Source organism: Cibotium barometz, chromosome 14 (assembly GCF_041138505.1).
Source record: "Cibotium barometz isolate CiBa-2024 chromosome 14, ASM4113850v1, whole genome shotgun sequence".
In the NCBI taxonomy this organism is placed as follows: Eukaryota; Viridiplantae; Streptophyta; class Polypodiopsida; order Cyatheales; family Cibotiaceae; genus Cibotium; species Cibotium barometz.
The window spans coordinates 28,956,948-28,983,326 of NC_141059.1; the positions used below are offsets into that span (position 1 = coordinate 28,956,948).

At 42.0% G+C, this 26,379-nt stretch overlaps 1 pseudogene; it reads right to left on the reverse strand.

Annotated features, from left to right (window-relative positions):
* Nucleotides 1-702: 702 nt before the first annotated feature.
* LOC147631906 (uncharacterized) lies at nt 703-18,687 on the reverse strand (annotated as a pseudogene).
* Between the last annotated feature and the right edge of the window lie 7,692 nt (nt 18,688-26,379).

Here is a 26,379-nt window from a genome sequence, read left to right on the forward strand (position 1 = left end):
ACTCCATAGCTATAGCTGCCAGGTGATAGCCGGCAGGTAGAGCTTGAAGCCCGTGGGTATCAACAAGGAGAGAGGGTTAGATTTGGTACTTGGTACTTGATTTGGTATCATGTTGAAACCTCGTACTTGCAATTGGTACATGGTACATGGTACATAAATTGGTACATGGTACATGGTATTGTAATCGTAATAGCTTGTGTTGAGCTTGATACTTTGAAATCACGTGCTTTGAAACTTCATAGTTCGGATCTTTAAGCTTGAAATTTAGCTTGAGTTGATACATAGCGTAGAATCTGGGACCTCTGCAAAAATTATGAAAATCAAAAGCTTGTTAATTATAGAGCCTAACATAGAAAAACAGTCACTGGAACTGTGATAAAGATTCTGATTTGTCTCTATCTAGCTTTCCAAGAGCTTTTGAGAAATGATTGATGCTTGTCAATCTTTTGCTTCTTTTGATGTGTTACAACGTGGCCTCGCCTCTTTCCTTGTTTAGGGTTTGTTTTTTTTTTAACGTAAAGATAAATAAATAACGTTCTCATAGATACTTAGGCTAATTAACTTACTGACAAATAATTAATTGTTTGACAATAGACAAATTCAGTGATGCAACGAGCATACATCAATATAAATCATCAACAAATATATGTACATGTGTCTAGAGTGTGTGGTGATCAATCCTCACATATACAAAACAAATCCCTAAGTATGATCACTACATGAGCCATCACTATACGAGTCGCTAGTATCGGACTCGTGATCACCACCATCACCATCACCACTGCCACCACCCGTGCCCCCACCTGCAACACCACCATCACCAGTGCCACCACCCGTGCCCCCACCCACGAGCGATCATGCCGCCGCTCCTCTCAGCCTCTCGGCGTCGCCCCTTAGCCTCCTGTCGAGCCACCTCTGTCATGTCGTCCTCGCCATATTGCTCCTGCATTAGTTAGTGAAATCAAATAAGAACATATTAGAGTTAACATCAAAATAAACTACAAAACAAAACAGTGATACCCACAAGTGGATTTGGCCTGTCAGCAAGTGTCACCTGCAAAGCGCGGTAGCCGTAGTATGTGGCGCACTCCATCTCCTACGTCGTAGGTGCACGACCATAGTCTTTGGTCTGCATCAAGACAAAACCAAGGGTGGTTGCAAGATGAGGTTATCTAGTTTCATGTCGTGGGCGCCCTTGGCTTTAGCTGGAAAACAGGCATTTTTTCAAGAAGAATAGCCAATCTCTCATAGTTAGCCAAGGAGTTTCACTTCAAGGTCTTCTAATGAAACATCATATGCAAAGTTGGGCACCTAAAACTATAATCTGATCGAATATCCAATAATTGCAAATCCCCTTTTCTTTGGGAACCAAGTTTGTATACAGGCCCTGTCCTAGGTTTAGACAGGTACAGCGAATGTGAGTAAATTGCCTATAACTTTTACATTATTACTCATATGATGTTCCCACTTTGCATATCACAAATACAAATAACATAGAGCTTAACTTGATTTATCGAGTAATTTTTGATATGTTCTACTATTTTCTATATTTTTTAAAAGATATTAGAATTGTTAAAAAACATACTATTTTATCCTCCCACCACATCTACCATTTAAAATGCTCAAATTGTATGGATCTAGTGATGATTAGATTGGGAAAGATTAGTATAATGTGGGTATAAGATAAAATTACAAATCTAACGGTTGGAGTTTTGTAGATTTACTTTGGAAAATTTATTATGACTGTCAGAGGCCCATTAAATCAATAGTAATTTAATTCTAGAAAATTAAATATTGAATCTTTCAATCTAAAAACTCAAGGGATCAATACTCTTGTTGCCATGAATTTATTAAAAAAAATTTGGCTTGATTTGAGTATGGGAAGGTCCATTTTCAATCCTCCCAAGTGAAAATTCCCATATTGTGTCCACTCTCCCCTTTTCAAGTCTAAAACCAATCCTAGTTAGGTTTGGAAATCTAGGCTTGGTAAACTTCACAGCTTAGGTTTCATTCCATGTGTGAGGCTTGGGTAGGCACAAACCTTATATATGCATGCCACTTTATGTCCACGTGAGCATCGAGAGGATCCACATAAGCAGCTTGCCACCTCAGCTTGCCACCTCCACCCTCCATGTCAACATGGTCAACCTAGTTGACTCCCCACCTCATCATCCTAGTCATCATTAATGCCACATCATCTTGCCACCTTTGCATGCCACCTCGCACATGGTGACATGGCATGCCACATCATGGAATTGCCACATCAACCATAATAGTGCCACATGTCAAGAGAATGCCACGTGTCATGCACGCTTGTGACACGTGGCATCTCCTTCCCACCTCCCCTCTTTTTTCAAAAACATATTTTTGGAAAAGTTAATTTAGTAATTTAGAGAAATAGAATATAGAAATTTAAATAATAAAATATATGTAACTTATTAAATAAAAGAATTTAAAATCACTAATTTTAAAGGATTATATTTTGGGATTAGATCAATAAAAATATTATTAAAGATCATATTATTAATTTAAAAAAAATAAATTTTTAAATTTTATATTTCTTAAAAATTTTTTATGTAGAATAAACCTTTGAATAAAATTTAAAAAAAATACTTTATTTAAAAAAAGCAGTTATATAATTATAAAATAAAAGATATCTTTAAAGATATATTTATATATCTAGTAATGATAAATATTTAGACTTGTTAATAAATATTATAAATAATATTAATTTTTAAGTGGATAATAGTTTATCTTTAATTATCTTTATGTTTATCTTAGTTATCCAATCAATCTTAGATAGGAAATCCAATGAGATTTGAAGTGGATAACCTATTTTTTCTATATAATCACACATCTCTAGTACTATCCCACACTAATCTCTAGTACTATCCCATCATTAAGCCTTTATAATATTTTCTCTCTTAGCTTCCTTGAGAATGGGTTCTCAAAGTCGTAGGAGTCGAAAACGTGATAGGACTAGACTCCCCCCATCCACCAAGTTCAAGAGGAGGAGAGGAGAAGGGTAGCTCGTGAGAGAAAGAGAGAGTGGAGAGCACGTCAACGAGCAACACCTTCCGTTGGCGATGATCCAAGCCTTGCTCCTCCTCTTCCACTTCCTCTCCCTTCGCCCTCTTCCCCCCCACTACCCCTTAGTTTAGATAATCCACATGAACCCGCCCTTCTTGAGTCCTCTCTTCTACAAGAACCCACCCCCCCTCCTTTGGGCGCCCTTCGTGTGGATAGGAAAGAACTATCAAAGTCAGGGGCACATCGTCGTGCCCATGCAATCTTCCATTCCTATTTCAAAGACCTCACGTCTTCATCACAGGCATGTGTGCTTGATGCTTTGATTGATCTGCCCACAACATGGCCAACTGCAGGGCGCTTTCCGACATTAGAGGTCGAAGAGAGAGGAGAGCTGGCATGGCGGTGCTACAAAGTGTTCGTCATTCCTATATAGTTAACAAGAAGAGGAACTCTGCGGACGCTTTGGCTGCTCGACGGGATATTGTGGCAGCCATAAGTAGCTCCCAAATGAAGGGTAAGGTTAGTGCCACATCTCGCATCCTTTCCATAGCACCACACGCACTTAGAGTTGGGTCTATTAGACGACAAAGTTTAGATGCCAATGAGGTTGGTGCTATGTGGGCGAGTAGTGGTCGTGTAGCTAGGCATGATCGCCTACTAGTTGAAACCACTAGAACCTTGATAGAAAGTTTTTGGGAGGAGAATTGTCGTGCATCGCCAGTTTTCAAGAAAGCTTTGCGTAAGAGAGTGACAAGAGGAGTGTTCATTGAGCACGGTGCTTGCTTTCTTGAAATGACCCAAACTGAGTTGTATTCTCAGTTTGTGGCTTCGTATTCCAGAGCTTAAAATTGGGCAAAGGTCATTTGAGGGGTGTAAGCCTTGGTTTGTGAGGTACTCACGTCAGCGTGACACATGTTGTTGTCGCTACCATGTTGAGTTCAAACTTTTTTATGATGTGTTCCGTTCTCTTAGTGGGCATAGAGAGTTGCCTCGTAGTCCACGTGATTTCATCCACTCTCTTTTGTGTGCACGCACGGAGGATGCCCAGTTCCATAGGATGCCTTGTGTGGAGAGCAATTGCACATCATGTGGTTCACTTGCACATCTACAGATGGTAGATCTTGATGCAAGTGACCAAGAGATAGTGGCATGGCAACGTTATGAGTGGGTTGTTGCAAGATCAGGGTGACCAGTTTTGTCCAGTTTATGCTGGATTGGGACAATTCTTGGACAACAAATTTGGGGGGAAAAGGTACTTCAAACGAGATCAAGAAACTAATAGAAAATACACATACACTCAAATTTACCCCCAATATAACTTAAATTAATATAAATTAGTCAAATTTAGCAAAATTAACTAAAAGTATGATAAAATAATAAAAAAAATAATCTTTCCATACTTAGAGTGATCTAATTTTTTTTCCATAGATGCACCAATACAAGTACACTAGCCCCTATAGGTTTTAGATGATTTACATCAAAAATGTAATTTAACTAATTAGATTATTAGTATTTGCAGGCCTTCTGATAGCTTGAAAGAATTTTAGAAAAGAGGTCATTAAAAATCAAACCATTGGATTTGCAATTTTGACTAACCACCACATTCTACCAATGTCTCACTATCTACCACTCTTTTGATCTACAAGATTATGCATTTTTAAGTGGTAGTTATTGTGGGTGCAAAAAGTGGCATATACTATAACACTTTAAAGACCTTGAAATATTTAAAGAAAATAGACAAATAGCTTAAAAATTTCTCAAAAAATCAAGTTAAGCTCTATATTATGTGAAGATCTAAGACGCTAAGTGGAAATCTCATATGAGTTTATATGTGAAAGATATTAGCATTTTATGGAACCAGGCCAAATTTGGGACATGGTGTATACATTGAGCTTGTACCTAAGGAAATGAGGACTTTTAACTATCGAATGCTTAATTAGATTATGCAACTATATTCCCAAATTTGCATGTGATGTTCCAACAAAAGAACTTGAAAGGAAATTCCTGGGGAAGGCCCGGATTTTCCATGGCCTCTTAAGCACCAAGAGACTTGAAAAACCCGCACTGGGCGCTAATTACCAATCCAAGCATGCTCTGATTGTGACCAAACTTTGCAAGCATGTGGGAGGGACCCACCCCCACATGCTTGCAAAGTTTGGTCCCCATCAGAGCATGTTTGGGTATGATGGTATGGGGAAGGCCCGGATTTTCCATGGCCTCTTAAGCACCAAGAGACTTCAAAAATCCAGACTGGGCGCTAATTACCAATCCAAACATGCTCTGATTGTGACCAAACTTTGCAAGCATGTGGGGGGGACCCACCCCCCCATTCTTACAAATTTTGGTCCCCATCGGAGCATGTTTGGGTACGATGGTATGGGGAAGGCCCGGATTTTCCATGGCCTCTTAAGCACCAAGAGACTTGAAAAACCCGCACTGGGCGCTAATTACCAATCCAAACATGCTCTGATTATGACCAAACTTTGCAAGCATGTGGGGGAGACCCACCCCCTAATTCTTGCAAAGTTTGGTCCCCATCGGAGCATGTTTGGGTACGATGGTATGGGGAAGGCCCGGATTTTCCATGGCCTCTTAAGCACCAAGAGAGTTCAAAAACCCACACTGGGTGCTAATTACCAATCCAAACATGCTCTGATTGTGACCAAACCTTGCAAGCATGTGGGGGTGAGTGCCCCCCCCATGCTTGCAAAGTTTGGTCCCTATCGGAGCATGTTTGGGTACGATGGTATGGGGAAGGCCCGGATTTTCCATGGCCTCTTAAGCACCAAGAGACTTGAAAAACCCGCACTGGGCGCTAATTACCAATCCAAACATGCTCTAATTGTGACCAAACTTTGCAAGCATGTGGGGGGGACCCACCCCCACATGCTTGCAAAGTTTGGTCCCCATCGGAGCATGTTTGGGTACGATGGTATGGGGAAGGCCCGGATTTTCCATGGCCTCTTAAGCACCAAGAGACTTCAAAAACCCGCACTGGGCATTAATTACCAATCCAAACATGCTCTGATTGTGACCAAACTTTGGAAGCATGTGGGGGGGATCCACCCCCCCATTCTTGCAAAGTTTGGTCCCCATCGGAGCATGTTTGGGTATGATGGTATGGGGAAAGCTCGGATTTTCCATGGCCTCTTAAGCACCAAGAGACTTCAAAAACCCCCACTGGGCGCCAATTACCAATTCAAACATGCTCTGATTGTGACCAAACTTTGGAAGCATGTGGGGGGGACCCACCCCCCCATTCTTGCAAAGTTTGGTCCCCATCGGAGCATGTTTGGGTACGATGGTATGGGGAAGGCCCGGATTTTCCATGGCCTCAAGCACCAAGAGACTTCAAAAATCCGGACTGGGCGCTAATTACCAATCCAAACATGCTCTGATTGTGACCAAACTTTGCAAGCATATGGGGGGGACCCACCCCCCCATTCTTGCAAAGTTTGGTCCCCATCGGAGCATGTTTGGGTACGATGGTATGGAGAAGGCCCGGATTTTCCATGGCCTCTTAAGCACCAAGAGACTTCAAAAACCCGCACTGGGCGCCAATTACCAATTCAAACATGCTCTGATTGTGACCAAACTTTGGAAGCATGTGGGGGGGACCCACCCCCCCATTCTTGCAAAGTTTGGTCCCCATCGGAGCATGTTTGGGTACGATGGTATGGGGAAGGCCCGGATTTTCCATGGCCTCAAGCACCAAGAGACTTCAAAAATCCGGACTGGGCGCTAATTACCAATCCAAACATGCTCTGATTGTGACCAAACTTTGCAAGCATATGGGGGGGACCCACCCCCCCATTCTTGCAAAGTTTGGTCCCCATCGGAGCATGTTTGGGTACGATGGTATGGAGAAGGCCCGGATTTTCCATGGCCTCTTAAGCACCAAGAGACTTCAAAAACCCGCACTGGGCGCTAATTACCAATCCAAACATGCTCTTATTGTGACCAAACTTTGCAAGCATGTGGGGGGGACCCACCCCCACATGCTTGCAAAGTTTGGTCCCCATTGTTTGGGTACGATGGTATGGGGAAGGCCCGGATTTTCCATGGCCTCTTAAGAGACTTCAAAAACCCGCACTGGGCGCTAATTACCAATCCAAACATGCTCTGATTGTGACCAACCTTTGCAAGCATGTGGGGGGGACCCACCCCCACATGCTTGCAAAGTTTGGTCCCCATCGGAGCATGTTTGGGTACGATGGTATGGGGAAGGCCCGGATTTTCCATGGCCTCTTAAGCACCAAGAGACTTGAAAAATCCGGACTGGACGCTAATTACCAATCCAAACATGCTCTGATGGGGACCAAACTTTGCAAGAATGTGGGGGGGACCCACCCCCACATGCTTGCAAAGTTTGGTCCCCATCGGATGTTTGGGTACGATGGTATGGGGAAGGCCCGGATTGTCCATGGCCTCTCAAGCACCAAGAGACTTCAAAAACCCGCACTGGGCGCTAATTACCAATCCAAACATGCTCTGATTGTGACCAAACTTTGCAAGCATGTGGGGGGGACCCACCCCCACATGCTTGCAAAGTTTGGTCCCCATTGTTTGGGTACGATGGTACGGGGAAGGCCCGGATTTTCCATGGCCTCTTAAGCACCAAGAGACTTGAAAAATCCAGACTGGGCGCTAATTACCATTCCAAACATGCTCTGATGGGGACCAAACTTTGCAAGCATGTGGGGGGGACCCACCCCCACATGCTTGCAAAGTTTGGTCCCCATCGGAGCATGTTTGGGTACGATGGTATGGAAAACTCGGATTTTCCATGGCCTCTTAAGCACCAAGAGACTTCAAAAACCCGCACTGGGCGCTAATTACCAATCCAAACTTGCTCTGATTGTGACCAAACTTTGCAAGCATGTGGGGGTGGGTGCCCCCCCCCATGCTTGCAAAGTTTGGTCCCCATCAGAGCATGTTTGGGTACGATGGCATGGAGATATTCAACAAACAATATGATAGCCAAAGTGTTAAAAAATATAATAAAATCAAGAACATCAACTAAAATGTAATGATACTCAATAATGAAAAAACTCATAATGATATAAACATCAAATAAGTACATCAGAATGAAAATGAGCTACCCCAGCTAGTCTGAGGTTAGTCACTGCCCAAAAATCTAAGTACAATGTAAGTGAGCTAACCGAGCTAGTCTGAGTTTAGTCACTATCAACAGCAACCCAATCAAAATCGTCATCTCTAACTGCCGGTCGACGTGTGCATCGAGGCTGCTATGCACGTCGAGGAGGCTGTGCCGGCTGCGGGGGTCGTCGAATGTCTGCGGGGAGGTATGCCTCAAAGGCAGGATCGTGAGCTGGTGCCGGTGTACTCGGGAGCTCACGAGTTCCAAAAGCTGCTATGGCCCTCTCTCTCTCTCTACGTCGTACTAATGCAAGATGCCTCTGTCTGTAAACCCAAAATCTATAATCTGCAATGGTACGTGTCTGCCACTCTGCTCGTGTAAGCTCCTCTGCTGTAAGGACACGCTGCTCATGAGAAGCAGCACTGCTGCTAGCACCATCACCCGAGGTGCCACTAGGGCCAGCACCACCCACGCGCTCATATGCTGTGACCTGGCTCTCATGTAGGACTCTCTGGTAAGCATCGAACTCATGTGAGCTCCACTCTATCTCAGGAGGCACCTCAGGCTCCTGGGCTCTATCGTCGAAGGCGTCGAGTCCCAAGTCCATAGCTGATGTAAAGTCGACAGGCCTGCCAGTCCTGGCATCTACTCGAACGAGGCCTGGGTGAAGATCATCGATGCCCAATACCCTGTACGTCGCTAGGTCGATGCGTGCACGATAGGAGGGGCATGCTGAGAACCAGACTAGCTCCTGGGTGATGCAAGACAAGTGGAAAATATGTCCACATCCCAGGGCATATCCACCTGTACTATCAATGTCCTCGATACATAAAGTGCAGCACGCATCACGTAGGAAGGGTGGTGCATCCTGCGGGAGAGGTCGTCGAAAAACCTCTGTGTGACAGGCTGTGGATATAAAGGTAGGTAAGGCACTGTCACGTCCGAGGATCTACGAAACTCTCGAACATGCAGCATCAGCTGCTCTGCCCTGTGCTGGGCAATCTGCTCCATAATCTGATGATGCTGTGCCTCAGCTCTGGAGCTCTCTACCTCGGTCCGAGTCTACGCAAAAAAGTAAAGCATTAAAATAATTGATTAGTCTCTCATTAGGTATTACTTAAAGAAATTTATAACTTAGGACCTTAATTATAACTCTTTTACGTGCAAGAGAAACCTACCTGCTGGATGTCGGAGACTCTCAGATGCTGTGCCTCTGCAGTAGCTGCCTCTGCCATCTGTAATGCAGCTCTGAGGCGGTCAATCTCCGCTCTCGCCTCTACCAACTCCTGAGTGAGCCTCTCAGTGGTAGGTGTGGGAACCTACGTGACACAATCAACCATGCTGCTCATGTAAAAAGTATATATAAACATGTAGATAAATGACCAAAAAAACTTAAGACGTAATATATATGTAAATACCTCGACATCTGTCGTCGGTATAGATCATGAGAACAGGCGCACCACGTGCTGGATGCTCTTCGTGGTACTCCGTACGTCAATGCCGACCTGGGTGCCAAGAGCCTCTACTGTCGACAATGGCACAAATGAAGGATCTGTGGTAGGTGCTACACGAAGGCCTGGTGGAGGCCGCCTACCCTGGGGTGGTCTTGGAGACGGCCTCGGCCAGCACCACCACCCGGACGATGGCTGGTGTAATCCACCTCCTCCCCTAAGACAAACTCCGCATATAACTGCTTTGTGAAGTATATGGGAGTCTGGCGGTTGTTCGGCATCCTCCCATATGCGGCAACATATCGACTATAGATATGTGCCGCCATACGAGGATGCGAACACCGCGAAATAGTAAGGGGCTTGCCCGCCCCAGGCCTCATCCCACGACTATCGAGGAAAAGATCTAGGTAGGCTCCATCCCTAATAGGAGCAAGATCACAGACCTGACAATATGTCAGGCCATGTGACATAGGAGCAGTGCGATGGTGGGCTATCCACTCATCTACATAAACAATATCGTGAAGGCTACAAAGGGACGCATCGCCTCCAAGTCTGCCACGATATGTAAAGTAGACGGTGTGTCTCTAGCACTCCTACGGATAGCCGCTAACTCGCGGTCTATCTCCGCGATGAGGTCCGCAATAGATGAGCGGCCCTCCTCGTGGCCCTCCTCGTGTGACTCCATGCTAAAACCTAAGCCAAACAGGTCCCAATGTGAAGGGTCTAATGTGAAGGGTCTAATGCTTAGTGCTAAGTAGCACTAATGAAGCTATAAAACAATGCTAATAGGCTCACTAATGCTAATCCAAATCAAGAGAGCAAGGAGAGTGAAAACGACTTGTGACAATGAGGCAAAAAAAAAAGTTTTCCGGTTTTATAACCTCGATCGAGGTTCGGTAACATCATGCAATTTAGGGTTTGCAAGATTAACGCTCTGGATATTAGGGTTAGTGCAACATACGGCCAAGATACACACCTAATTTTAGGGTTGGGGAAGAATCGACGGCGGAGATTTGATATTACTATCTCGTTCGAGGTACATGGACGGCCACGATTTAAAGTCATTACCACGACAAGGTATCTCGACGGTCAAGATTCATTATATACCTCGATCGAGATATTTAAACGGCCGAGATCGCATCTTCCAACGTACGTGAATGGACGGTATAGATTGCGTTTACGTATCTCGATCGAGATAATTGGACGGTGGATATTGCATCTACGTATCTCGATCGAGATATTTGGACGGTGCAGATTGTATCTCTGTATCTCGATCGAGATATTTGGACGGTTGAGATTTGATCTCAATATCTCGATCGAGATATGGGGACGGTGGAGATTGTATCCCATTACCTCGAACAATGAATGGTCGCGATTTGATGTTAATTTCTCGTTCGAGATACGTGGACGATGGAGATGTGCTAGTCAAATATGCCTAGGGGGATACAGCGTGGCCCTGATGTGGATCCGAGTGCCATAGATATCTCGATCGAGATAATGTGGTGGCGGTGACATGTATTGGTGACATGGATGACGCCTGGAAACCCGAACCTGCTAGCGTGGCATTAGTTGGCATCTCGATCGAGATATGTCGATTTAGACTCGGGAGGCACGTGTCGTCTTTTAATTCGCGGCACTATCACGATCGAGGTACTCCGCCCGAGATGCATGGATGTCCCAATTTTAGAGAGAGTGAACGAAAGTGAGTACCCTCATCTTGCAACCACTCCCAAAGACTTATTGATTTCTTCATTCAATAATATTACCTTTGAAAGTTAAAATTTGAACGGTCTATACTCACAAATGTGGCCACAAATCCATCTCGTCCCATCCTGCCTAGTCTAGATGTGTGACCACCTTGCAGTCTCTTTCGTGCTGCCAACTATGTAAATTTGATTAAACAAAATAACATAGATTCAAGAATACTTAGAATCAATCTAGCAAATTTCATATTAATTCTAATATACGTTAGCAAAGGCACACACCTTGTGCTGAGGAAAAGTGATGCGTAGGCGTCTCTCCTTGCGAAGTATTGCCATGTCTCCATGCACATATCAGCCCTCCTCTTGTTTGTCTCCACCATACAGTAGCGTCTATTTATTTTTCATATTACAATAAGCGTTAGAATATACCATAGAACTTGTTAGATTTCAATGTTTTGTTTCTTTTATTGATTTTTTAACTTCGATCATTTGATAAATGACTCATGTTTTTATGGTACTTGAAAATCAGATTCGAACCAATCAGAGGGTACACCGCCACCTCCTACTGGTGGTGGTTGGGGTGCACAGAGTTCCAATACTGCACATGAGCCGTTTACGATGATTTCTACTATGATGAGTCCATTATATGCTGGTGTGCTCGTTGTCGTGGCACATATTGGAGGCCACGACGGGAGTGCTTTTCACATGAGATGACTCATGGTACTTTTGAGCGAGCACCACCACCTGAGGAGCAACATCGACCTATGGTATGTGACTGTTCTCTCTTAGTTTTATTATTGGTTATTTTATAAATCAAAGGCTCATATATAATGCAACCATATTATATATGTAGGTATATTCACTTGATGACGAGGATGACTTCACTATCAGTGGTGCACATGTCCCTCGCACACGGCACGGACAGGTCATTTGTCAGTTGTTGCAGCTCAAGGTTTCTCGACATCCTCTACCTCCTGCTTTGGAGGCTTAGACGGGTGGAGATCATCCATTGCCTACTCGTTTGGATTCTCTAGTACAGACGTATGATTGAAGATGATACGGAGGATGGCAGAGAGGATCACTTCCTTTAGATGGAGTGGTTTTTAGCTTCTGGGGCAATCGCTACATGATTGCTCCATCTACCATCAGTGGAGCATGATGAGGCCTCTTTATTGCATAGGATTTGCATGTTCCCCCTCATTTAGAGGTCACCCTTATGTCTTTTTGTGGACCTATATATAGATGGGGTCCATGGCGTCAGCTTACTTGCTACATTCAGAGCATGAGTACTTATGGGTTATGTCTCAATGCAGCCTCTCTTTCTGATAGAGGGATTACACATGCAGAAGGACAAAGACTCTATGTTGACAGAAGATCTTAGTGTCAAGGAAACATAGCAGGTTTAATCAATAGTAGTCGAGGGATGAGTTCAAGAACCAATTGCACATTTTGTGGAGTGTGAGAATAGTCATGAACTAGGACATATGAGTAGGGATGTAGAAAGATACATAGTTGTCAATGCTATTAGATCATTACGTGCTGGTGATTAATTATGGATGGCGTAGACCTCCAGGAGCACCCTTAATAGATGAGGGTTGACAACTTCATTGTATACAATTCCTAATGTTATTTTGACCTCTTGTACCCTAATTCTACACTTTAATTTGCACCACGTTCTCTACTGTCTCTAATTTAATTTGATAATCGTCTTTTATTGTCTCTAACTATTTTGTATCTGTGATAATTATTGAATTCCATGCATATCTCTCTTTTCTTTTATATAGAAGCATGCTATTGATACAACTTTCTTTGGCTTCAAATATGTAGATTCCGGATTATGACATCGACAATATCACAAATCAACGTTCACATGACGTATCTCACATGTCAATAGATTGCATGAGGATCCTACGCAGGAGTGATCCTAATGCGTATGCAAGACTAAAGAAACAATATTCTCATGACTTTAATGGGCATGATGATATCTTTGATAACGACGATGGCATGTCTGATTTTATTGAGGACTGGTATCAAAATAATAGTGCGAGCGATATTCCTAATAACAACGAGAAGTATCTTCAAGAAGAAGCTCTAAAGCGTATCTACGCAGGAAGCCAACTGACATGACTAAGTGCAATCTTACTTATTCTTAATCTTCAAAACCATTTTGGATGGAGTAATCTATCCATTTCAGCACTTCTGAAGTATGTAACAATCTAACATATTTTTTTGTTACACTCTAAACATGGTTGCTTCTTATTGATCATATTTTTAATGAACTTGCAGGCTACTCTCTCAGAAGTTCTTACCGACAAGCAATTCCCTTCCTGCATCACATGATGAGGTGAAGAAGATGATAAGTAGTCTTGGACTTGACTATTCTTCTATACATGCATGTCCCAACGATTGTATTTTATATAGAGGTCAGTAAAAGGACGGTGTGACGTGTCCAACATGTCAAACGCCTCGTTATAAAGAGGAGAAAGGTAAGGTCCCTACTAGAAAGGTATTGAGACATTTTCTCTTGGCTCCACGTATAAAACATATGTTCCAAAGTCCCGAATTAGCTAAGCTTATGACATGGGGAGCGGAGCACAAGAGCAAAGATGGAGTAATGCGAGTTCCATCAGATAGTCCTGCATTTGAGCATATTGATTTGCGACCAGATTTTGCAAAAGAACCACGCAATTTAAAGATGGGTGTAGCATTAGATGGCATGAATCCACTTTCAATGAGATCAAGTAAATGGTCTACATGGCCAATGGTAGTTATTAACTATAATCTACCCCCGTATCTCAGCATTAAGAAAGAGCATTTAATGCTCTCACTCTTAATTTCAAGAAAACGACAAGTTAAAGATCTAAATGTTTATTTTCCCCCTCTCATCGATGATATTCAAGATTTGTGGAGAGGGATTGATGTCATGGATATGTCTAGAAGAATCGGTCAAAGACAGTCCATTGTTCGTGGAATTTTAGCATGGACTATCCACGACTTTCGAGGATATGGGTTTTGCTCAGGTAAATGGTTTAAATATATATATTGTCTCTTACGTTTGTACGATGTTCCTTGCGCTAATCATCTTTGTTATTTTTTCCATGCAGGGATATGTACCAAGGGTTATAAAGCTTGTCCAATTTGTGGTGATTGGTTGAGATCGGCTTATAGCAAAAACCTCAACAAAAATATATATCTTTGACATAGACAATTTTTATCTGAAGATCATTATCTACGAGAAAGAAGGCAAGCCATACATTTTAATGGAAGAAGAAGGAAGATGTCCAATACCAATGACACCGAAGGATTGGTATATCTAAAGTGGACTGTTGGACCCGCTATCGATTCGGAGTTGGAGATCATAAGCGGCGATGATGATGACGCTGTAAAGAACCGAGCGAGCGAGAGGAAAACGTGCTCTAGCTCAAAGTCCTTTGATATGGTATACTTTGGAATATTGGAAGGATTTGAGGATATGCCATCTTCTTGATCCTATGCACGTTTTCAAGAACGTATGTCATTTGTTATGGCAACACCTCGTTGGCTTGAAAGACACAGCAGCAGCAGCAAGAAATGACTTAAAGGATCAAAACTCAAAGCCCAATCTATGGCCACTTTATGATGAAATTCGACGTGAGACAACCTACGAGCCTGCCCCATGGGTGCTCAAGACAGAAGAGCTGGAGACTATCAATAGGAAGACTCACTCGATTCGTACACCTACAGGATATGGAGCATCTTGTCGAAACATGTTTACTCTAGATGACAAGAGCTTGTCTGGTTTAAAAACACATGATTGGCACAATTTTGTGAAGGTAAATCTATCCAGATCTTTGTAAGTATTTATTTTCTTGCATGTTTTGTTGATCGGATTAATCATGTATGCAGCATGTTCTACCCTTGTTATTGATGGATGTACTACAAGAGGAGTCCGAGATGTAATATATCACCTTGGATCGCTTGCAAGGTATTTATCGGTCATTAACTTTTAGTATAAAATTTTATTTGATATCTTGTTAATTCAAAAACATCTCTAATATTTCTTTCTTTTACTGTTGATGGATTACATCTAAAGAGATTTCCAAAGAGTCAATTCCACAAAAGAAGCGTGAATGTATAGAGCTTCTTTGTTTAATGGAAAAGGAGTTTCCAACCTCCTTTTTTGATATCCAGGTTCATCTTCTAATCCATCTAGTGGACGAGATAGAGCTCGCTGGTGTTGTGAGCACTCGATGGATGTTTTGGGTCGAGAGATTTATGGGAGTATTGAAAGGTTATGTACGTCAAAAAGCAAGACCAGAGGGTTCTATGGCGGAGGGATGGATGCTTGAAGAATGCATGTATTACGTTTGTGAATACCTTGAGAAAACCGATTCTGAAGCTCCACGTGTATGGACAAATGAGTCGTCTTCTACCATGTCAGACGAGGTATTGTCCGGTAAGGGAGTCCCTTTTCGACTTAAGGTCCAAGATAAATTGGATATTTCTACTTTCATTCTCTATAATAGCGAATGCATGCAACAATTCGTTGATGAGTACGAGAAGGAACTTCCAAGCAAACGAGTTGGCAGACGTAAAAAGAGGAGATCAAGACGTCAAACCAATGTAAATAACGATGGGGACGTACCCACTTTCATGGATTGGTTATACACCCGTATGCAACGGGCGGTTAGTGATCATGAGCCAATCTTAACGGAACAAAGAGAGTTTATGATCGGGTGTGAAAGACAGGTAACTTGTTGGGTTTTGAAAACTTTGAACTAAACAAATGAATCTCATTTTTTTAAATAATTTATTTATTGGTCTAGGCTCGAATGTATACCAACATGTGGGCTTATGGACAACATCTTTGGATAAAATCTATTGATGACTTACGTCTAACTCAAGATTCTTGCGTTGTTGCCTCTTTCAAGCAATTATCACGTGCAAGTTCAAGAGACACAAATCTTATCGATAGTGAACTTGGTTACGTGGGAACCATAGTCAACATTTATGAAGCATCGTATCGTATCTTCAAGCAAGTAAATGACATCTCTCTTCATGCAACAATGACATGTAGATTTCTTGAAGCTATACATAATTCTAAAGTTTTGATTCGTGTATTTTGATAGGTGGTTTTGAAGGTGGATTGGTTTTGTGCCGAGTATAAAGGCAATAATGCCATAATGAAAAGAGAACCGTCCGGATTTTGGTCCGTCGACTACTCGAAGTTATTGTGTGCAACAAAAGAGCCTTACATTCTGCCAACTCATGTTAAACAAGCGTTCTTTTACAAGAATACATATGCTCATCCATGGTGGCAAGTTGTGCATGTCCAACCTAGAGGTCGACACTTGTTTGATAATGTTGACTCTGAGAAAGCGGATCAGGATGAATTGATTACGTCCTCGAATCTAGACACATTGACGTCAGAGAGGTGTAGAATTCTTCTTTTCGATCATGATGACATTGTAGATGATGAGAACGACAACGATCCAGACTCACACTACAGACACCGAAGAGGAAGAAACAATGGATGTCGAGCCTACGGAGGAAATAAACATCAACATAGATTTAACGATGGAGGAGTTCGAAGAAGTCAACAAGGATAATGAAGATGAAATTTTATTGACAGTTAATCTCAGAGATGACGATGAGGACTATTAGTCTTATGTGTCAACTCACGGATCAACCTATGTTCAGTAAGATTTAATCTTAAAATAATTCATTGTGAAGTCATGATTTTTATTCTTTTGAAAACTTACTTACAAGGGTGGGTGGTGGGGAGTCTCGTGTGGTGATAGCCTCATATGGCTAGTGTCAGGATTCGATTCCCCCCCTCACTCGTTTTTCTTGCTCTAGCTGTGTACAGGGTAATTTCAGCTTCAAGTTCACTGAAAGAAATTTCGTATTGGGATTCGATTCCCCTCCTCTACCAAGGCTTCTATCTCGCATTTCAACCCCAGTATCAGCATCTCAACCTTCAGTACCCGCAATCAAGCATTGTTCCCTGGATCGACTTGGCCTAGCAGTAGACCATTACAGCCAGCAGTCTTCTAGCATTTCGTGGCAGTAGTTCTAGCAACACCCTCAGTGAGTACCTGTAGTACCCTTAGCCGCCCCGCAGCACCCCCCACGCTGCCCATTTGTTGCTCCAACTCTGCTCTCTCTCTCTATGACACTATGGTCACCCCAGCTTTGATGTATGGTCACCCCAGCTTTGATGTATGCGGCAGCAATATGGGCCCCATGCTTGTCAGTCACCTCATGAAGGCAGATTGAGAGACCACAGATATGTATGATCTCATGCTTGTTCCGCAGCAAACCATCAATACCGCTGTTCTATCTGACATTGGTATCAGAGCTCTCTGGTGGTAACTTTTTGGTCTCATAGGTCATTTTGGCCTTTTGAAGACGTAAATATAGCATTTCATTTTGTTTCATTTCTCTCTCTCTCTACTTGCCATGCATTGTAGCGTTAATGACTCATGAGTTTGCATATTTGCTTCAGCAACCACTTCCGACTCCATCCTGTCCCAAACTCCGTCTCAAGTATGTTGATGACATATTTCTTGTCATCCTCAAGTTGCTCGCTGCATTGCAAAATAAAGTCAGTTAGTAATTCAAATAAAAAACTGTAATTCATATTCTTTATGTTAAATAATACTTACTACCATGGTATATGAACTTGCTGTAAATAAGACATGCAAAGGTCTCTCATCCGACGTCTGAAGGCGATGCTGGCTCCGACTTGAAGGATACCCCCGTCAGGCGTGATGTCGCATGTGACACCCAAAGTGCCAGTGCATGTGCGCATCGGCACTGGTGGGGGACACTGGTGGTGTGCTACTCTGCCGTTCACGCCTATGTGCAATACAAACATACGATATATTGAGATGTGAGTTCTTAAAAAGTACTTGATATTTAATCTGTAATCGCCATAAAAGATACCTACGGGATGAACGGCCATTAGCCTGTGAATCAGGTGTCACCTGAGTACCAAGAGGTACATCAGGAGTAAGCCGCTGACTCTCGTGATGTGATGTACCTAGGATAGGAGTCCTAAGCAAACAAAGACATCAAAAGGATATATATATTAAGAATTCTATATGTAAAAAAGGATTTTATCAATCGAGAAGCTTATCGATGCACTGTAGTGTGTGCATGAGAAGAAGTCTCCACTCCTGCATGTGGCTAGGAGGATGTACCCTCTCCAGGTCATACGGGCATACTGAATCTCCCAAGAATCTCGATGGCACCGTCTAAACCCGCATCATCCATCTCCACATAATCTGCCATGGCCTCTGACAGTGTATCTCCAGAAAGTCTAGTGCCTCGTAGCAAAGTCTTGATGATCGCCAGCTTCACTTTACGGGTGTGGTCACTCATCGTATCTATATATTTAAAACAACTATATGTCAGACTAGAGATACATTGTTAGAGGAGAGCTCAATCTATCTAATCAGAAACATTGACTAAATAACTCTAAGCAAGATGCGTCCACATCTCGAAGTTTGCAAGAGTCATATATGGACTGTGGCAAAGAACGTTGAGGAGTCATATATAGGATCCCATAATTTGGCCCATAGCAATGGCATCTATGTTCAAGAACATTATTTCTACTAGTAGCTACCCAAGTTTGCAACCATCAAAACATTAAGAGACATTACTTAAGACCCAAGCATCAGAGCTTCTCCATGAATCATAACCTCTCTATCTTACTAACTCGCAATGTGGCCATAATGATGATCCCACCACTAATGTTGATGGACATTTGCACGAACATAGTTTTTTAGGCATACATGTTTAATGTCACATTTGAGAATATTGTCCACCATAATGATGTCATGTGCATCATAGATGGCATGGACATTCTCAGGGCTAAATCCAGAAGAGGCAGCCAAATAAAGAGTATGAACCAGGTAGAACCAGGATGATGGAGCACAGAGCACTTTAGGCACTGTAGACTGGAGACAGGCGTGGAGAGCAAGCTGAAGGTTAGATGGCTGTCGGCTGTGCAGGAAAAGGGTTGGTGGCTCCACACAAGGCTATCGGCTGCTCACTGAGGTGGTCGGCTGAACCAGAGGACAGGGATAGCAACAAGCGCAAAAAGGAGGACCAGTCGGCTAGAAGGAAAAACTAGTCGACTGTATTAAAACGCATTTATTGCATTTATGGCTGGTCGACCAGCAGCAGTCGGCCAGCATATCAAGTGTCTAAGACACATATAAAAAGCTAGTGTGCTCATCATTGAACTCATTCACTCCCTCTAGGGGTTTGGATCTTTAGGGGTCCGATAGGGTACAAATTTTTGGTGTGTTACCACCTTTTATGTAAGGTAGCCCATGGTGGCTGCTCTACAGATTTAGGTATCTTTTTGTACCATAGGATATACTGAATTTCCAGCACCTCTCTTTCTCTACTCTCTCTCTATATCTGCGTTTTGCATCAGATGGTTTCCAAGAGTGTTTAGGGCTGAAAGAAGACTCCCAGAGCTTCCGCATGTTACATTGGTATCAGAGCATCACGCTCAGCAAAGCTAAACACGAAATCAGTCCCAGATGATGGTGTACAGGTCCAAGGTATAGGAAAGTACACGGATACGAAGCCCAAGGCAAGGAGCACAGAATCGGGAGAAGGACTGCCAGGAGGTTTGTTGGTGGTGTTCCATAGTGCCAGATGGGGATGGCAGTTCCGTGAGCCAGATAGGTTCTCAGGCAATGGTCCCAAGGGAGGTTTATCCTTCAAGGGTGATGTGAGAGTGCCAGACTCATTTCTCAGGAAAAAAGACCAAGACGGTGTTTAGAGTCAGGGCAGGAACGGATTGTGGACTAGAGGAAAACAGATGCATAGATCTTTGTTAGAGACAGAGTGGTTTGGAGAACAGGCCGGGTTTTCAGAGAAAAAAGGTTGCCAAGGATGGATGATGACAGAGGGACTTCAGGACAGGATTGGGATGATGACAATCATACAAGAGTAGGTTGGAATCCCGTCATCAAGTTTAGCAGGGGGGGTGTCATGTGCATCATAGATGCCATGGACATTCTCAGGGCTAAATCTAGAAGATGCAGCCAGATAAAGAGTATGAACCAGGTAGAATTAGGATGATGGAGCACAGAGCACTTTAGGCAGTGTAGACTGGAGACAGGCGTGGAGAGCAAGCTGAAGATTAGATGGCTGTTGGCTATAGGAAAAAGGGTTGATGGCTACACACAAGGCTGTCGGCAGCTTGAGGTGGTCGGCTGAACCAGAGGAGGACAGGGGCAGCAAGCGCAAAAAGGAGGACCAGCCGGCTAGAAAGAAAAACCAGTCGATTGTATTAAAACACATTTATGGCTGGCCGACCAGCAGTCGGCCAGCATACCAAGTGTCTAAGACACATATAAAAAGCTAGTATGCTCATCATTGAACTCATTCACTCCCTCTAGGGATTTGGATCTTTAGGGGTCCCATAGGGGACAGATTTTTGGTGTGTTACCACCTTTTATGTAAGGCAGCCCATGGCTGCTCTGCAGATTTAGGTATCTTTTTGTACCATAGAATATACTGAATTTCCAGCACTTCTCTCTTTCTCTACTCTCTCTCTATATCTGTGTTTTGCATGAGATGGTTTTCCAAGACTGTTTAGGGCTGAAAGAAGACTCCCAAAGCTTCCGCGTTTTACAAATGAGCCTTATGGAGGCATAAATTTTTGACAGCTTAACCTACCACTCCTACCATTTGTATTTCTTTATGGGTGGAGTCTTCATCATGAGCTTCTTTAATAGCCATTTTAGCCTATAGAGCCAATAGCTCTAGGTTAGTCACAAAGGCATAAATGTGACTAGTACACCCTTTCCCAAAGACACTAGAATTCCTATATTTCCAAATATGGCAGAGAAGTTTACTCCCAATGTTATTCCATAGAATAGGATCCATATGCCTACATTCACAAAGAAGTATCTCTTTCCATGAGAAGGGGATAGCAATCATGGACAAATGCATTAAATATTCTACACCTTTGCCACACCTAGAGCAAATGCCATTATAAACCCCCACTCTTGTAGCTCTCTAGCCAGACCAAACTACTTTGTGCAGAATAAGCCCGAGAAAACAAGCATGTTTGGAGCTACTAGAAGAGACCCAAATAGATTTGAATCTATAGGTCCATTGATAGGCATTCAAATTGATGCATAAATTTACATAAACCTTGTCAAGTCTAGCTGCCTTGTAGTAGCTCCCCTCCTATTTGTTAGTCCAAGAGACCCTCTATCAGCCCGCGGGCACCTCGAATAAACAAATCTCTCTCTCATCGCGGCTGGTGGGCCGGGGATATAAAATTTTTAGCCGTCTCTTAAGCGACGCATATCAGTTTAAGTCCTCTGGTGTATTTGAATCCTTTTAACCTGTTAGTTAGGAGAGGAGGACAACGGGACTTCTTCCATTCAAAAATTTAATTGGCAAGGGGATGAAGCTTGGAAAGAAATTCAGAAGGAGGGGGATCATGGGTGGAGTGGGAAGGAGGTAGAAATGGCGCATGAAACTGCTTTAACATGAGTGAGGCATTAAAAATTAATCGGTGCACGAGGAACGTCAAGGGAATCAAAGATAAAAAGAAAAACACTATTTTTTGTGGCTTAGTCAAAGAGTGGGGTCTATCCATTGTGGCTATTCAAGTGCATAATTTATACGGGTCTAAAATTTTGAGGAAAGATAAATTTAAGGATTGGGTAGTGTTGTTGTATGGGGGTGTGAATGGAGGGTATAGTGGAGTTATGACTAGTGTTAAAAGCAGTTTGAAACCTAACATCATAGCTAATCATCCTAATGGTAGAATTTTGGTTGTAGAAATACTTCTAGAAGGGGAGAGAGTTTGGGTAATAAATGCTTATGGGGCTCATAATCATAAAGTCAGAAGTGGGATGTGGGAATGGATAGTTAACCTAAATATTCAGGGTCATTGCATCCTTATGGGGTATTTTAACATGGTTGAGAAACATAGGGATAGGTGTGGGAGTAGAATTGTTTTGATGGAATAGGAGAAGATCAAGTGGGAGGGTCTAAGAGGGAGAATGGGTTTAAGGGATGGGTGGGATATGGGTGAATGGGGATTGGATCTTGGGCATACTTATTTTAGTCTTCAATATTTTGGGTCATCTTCAAGATTAGATAGGGTCTTTTTCAGTCAACAAGATGTGTGGATTGTGAAGAAGCTGAGTTAAACAAGTTTCCTACTAGGAAACTAAGGGTAAACAATTTATTACTCAAGGATGAACTATTTATTAGACAAACTGAAGACGCAATTGAGAGACTCAAGAGGAGAGGCACTATACAAGAATCATGGAAGATTTTTTCCAATGCAATGCAGGATATAATTAGTGGGGTTGGGAAATTGAGAGTTGAGGAAAAAAGACAGGAAAGAAGGAGATGGGGTGATCTTGTAGAAACTCTATAGAAAAAGACAAAGATTGGGAAATTTACTGATGAGGAGGCTACTTGGTATTTCAAATGTCAAGCTGGGTTGAGGAGTGAAGATGAGAAATGTAGTAGTAGGGAGGAAATTAGAAACAAGTGGAAAACCTTTAATAACAAAAGGAAGTCAGATGGGTATCTATTTAAGTTGACTGAGGGGAAGAGGGGTAAGGAGATTATGGGGAGGGTTTTGGTTGAAAATGATTAAGAGATAGAGGGGATTAGGTTAATAGCCAAAAAATGGGTAGAGTTTTTGAGTTAATAACCCTCAGTATCAAAGAGGATTACTCAAAAATGAATCCAAATTTCTACAACAAATTAGCAATAGATTGGATAGGGCTAGATGGATGGAGAGAAATATTAAGATAGAGGAATGTTGGGATGCCCTTCTAAAGATGGGAAGAGAGAAATCACCTGAGTGGGATGGTTTATCTGTAGAATCCTTCATTGCCTTCTGACCATCCTTAAAGGAATTTGTTTTGAAAATCTGTAGGACAAGCAATTTGGATAAGGACTTGAAGGAAAGGTTGGTGAAAATCATTCCCAAACAAAATGTTTGTGATAGATTTAATCACTAGAGGGTAACTGTTATATACAAAATTATGGCCAAAACCATTGCCATCAGGTTCACTCCTGCACTTCAAGTCATCATATCTAAGAAACAACATGGCTTTATCAAGGGAAGGTATATATATGACAATATATATGCTGTTATGTTGGGGATATATTTGCCTAGTGTTAGATTTAGGAAAAATTCATTAGCAGGGGATTGTAAGGCTGGAAGAGACTTTGTATGGAGAAATGTTGGCTCTAACAAAAAGGCCTTAGCCTGGCTTTCCTAGGATAGACTTAGCCTTCCTAGATGTGAAGGAGGCCTTGGCATTCTTCATCTCTACCTCTCACATAGTTGCCACGTTGGCACTTCTTTTACCCAAGTGCCTTTAGTAAAAGGAGATTTGGACAAGAGACCCTCTAGCTGCCTTGTAGTAGCTCCCCTCCTATTTGTTAGTCCAAGAGACCCTCTGTCCGCATGCACCTATGGATGTATTATATAGAGCATACACTTCACACATATACAAATGCATTGTATATAATTCACTCACCTATAGATACCTGCCTTGATGTAGATGATGACACGCTTTTGTTGGTTTTGAGGATGCTATTCACAGCAGCTTGGACGGTTTTGAAGTTCTCTCTCCTGCAGACCGGGGATATAAATTTTTTAGCCATCTCTTAAGCGACGCATATCAGTATGCAAACGTTGCTAAAAATAGTCATTTTAGATGTTCGCTTATACGACGGCTCCCAAAACGTCGTATAGGCGACGAGTTTTTAAAAAAAAGATTTAGACGTCGCTTAAGCGACGTATTCGTCATCATATAAGTGACGCTAGATAATTCAAACCCCCTCGCTAGACCCCCCAATGGCTTGTAGTGATGCATAATCTATTTGGCACGCCAACTTCTAGTAATGTTGAGACAGAAAACTTTGAAATTAAAAGTAGTGAAGATGATGTGAATGATGATTTGGAAATGGTTGGTATGATGCATGATAGTTTATTGTTGTCTAACAAAGTAGATGAGCAAGAACTTTCAAACAATAAGATGATGCGAGATAGTTCATTGTCGTCTAATAAAGTAGATGAGCAAGAACTTTCAAACAAGAAGATGTTGTGAATGATGATTTGGAAATGTTTGGTATGATGCTTAAATTTCACCATGGCCCCATTTTGGCATCTTAAATCTTGTTTATGGTGTATCTTGAGTATTACTACTTGAAACTTGTTGGACATTGTATATTTGAAATCTACTCATCATAAGCTTCTTCATATGTCGCATGGAGGGGTTCTGACATAAGATTGATAGGGTTCACCATGGCCCCATTTTTTAGAGAGAGAAAGAGCATGAAACTTCTTAGAGGGGCCCCAAAATGAGCTCATAATTTCCCTAATGGTTCATTGTTGTTGAACAAAGTAGATGAGAAAGAACTCAAACAAGAAGAATTGTCATCGAAAATATAGAAAAGAGTGGGAGTCAAAATTCACCTTTCTAAAAATGATTGTGTGTATGGAAAGGAAGAGTGCATGAAATGTGTATGGTGTGAAAAATATAAAGTAAAGGAACATTGGGGAAAGGGAAAAGGATGTAAAACCATTCAACTTAGTGCTATTCAGAAGCACATATGCTCAGAAGAACACAAATTTTCTCACATGAAGTGGTGTAGTGAAAATGCCACTAAAACGCCTCAGCAATGAAGGATAGAAGAAAAAAAAGAGTCATAACTTACGTGAAATTAATGTACTTCATTACCAAGACGGTACACATTATTGGTCTTAGAAGCATGTGTACCTCCAATTCAATGATTCAATCATTAGGGTTATCTTCCCCATTTAAATAATGTTATGTATGGCAAAGAAGAGACCAATGTAGGGAAGAACCCACCTTACAAGGCTGCTGTGAAAAATAAGCCAGGGATTTTAAAAATGATCTGAATTAGATACATATTATTGGCCACAATTGATATAGCTAGGAAACAAGAGGGTCTACATGGGTTACAATTGATGGTCCCATCACTATAAATCCTTTACAATTAGAAAACGCAAGTTAGTGTTTAATAATTCCACACAAAAACTAACAAGTCACGTAGGGGGAGCCTACAATGGCTCGGCTAAAGTAAAATAAGTAGACTTGGCTAAACCTTAAGAAGACCCTAAATAGCAAAAGACCACACCCAGATTCAGAAAGCTGAACTCATTGCTCTCCTCAAGCAATATAAGGATTTCTTTGCATGGATTACCACGACATGAAGGGAGTACTCACCATTGAGGTTGTAAAACAAATAATCCCCATGGTACCAAACACTATATCTATCACCAACAAACAACCCTATCCTAGTTTAACCAATTGTGATTGTACCTTAAAAGAATGGAAAATTGAGAGTATGTGTTGATCTTAAGAAGGTAAAGACGATTACGAGAAGAGACCATTAACCCTTGCCATATTTAAAACACATTCTCGAATGTGTAGCAGACAAGGAATCATATAGCTTCTTACACAGATACTCGAGATATAATCAAATTTTCATTACGCTCCTTAAGGATCAAGCTAATAGTGTTTTTGTTACAGAACATGGTGTATTTGCTTATAAAGTTATGTCATTTAGTCTCACAAATGCACTAGCTATATTCCAACAATGACTTATGAGTACTACTTTGAACTATTTTTTAAGGAAGTTTCTTGAAGCTTTCTTAAATGATTTATGCATTCATTCATAATGGAAGGAGAATTTATCTTGTTTACGTAAGGTATTTGAATGATTATTGCATATCTCAAACCCCTTCAAGAACCCATTTTTTGTAAAACATGGAGTCATCATAGGGCATATAGTGTCCAAAAATGGGATCTCCACAAATGAAAACAAGGTAAAAATTATATTTGAGTTATCTCCCCCTATAAACTACAAGGTAAATAGCTTTGACCTACCCCCACCTAGGAAACTACAAGGGAGTCCAAAAGGTTTATGGGGCATGTAGGTTACTATAGATGGTTTATACTCTTCTATGGGGCATGTAGGTTACTCTAGACTATTTATACTCTTCTATGTCGAGATTTAAACTTCTCATTATATTTAAGTGGACAAAAGAGTGCCAACATCCCTATGATACGTT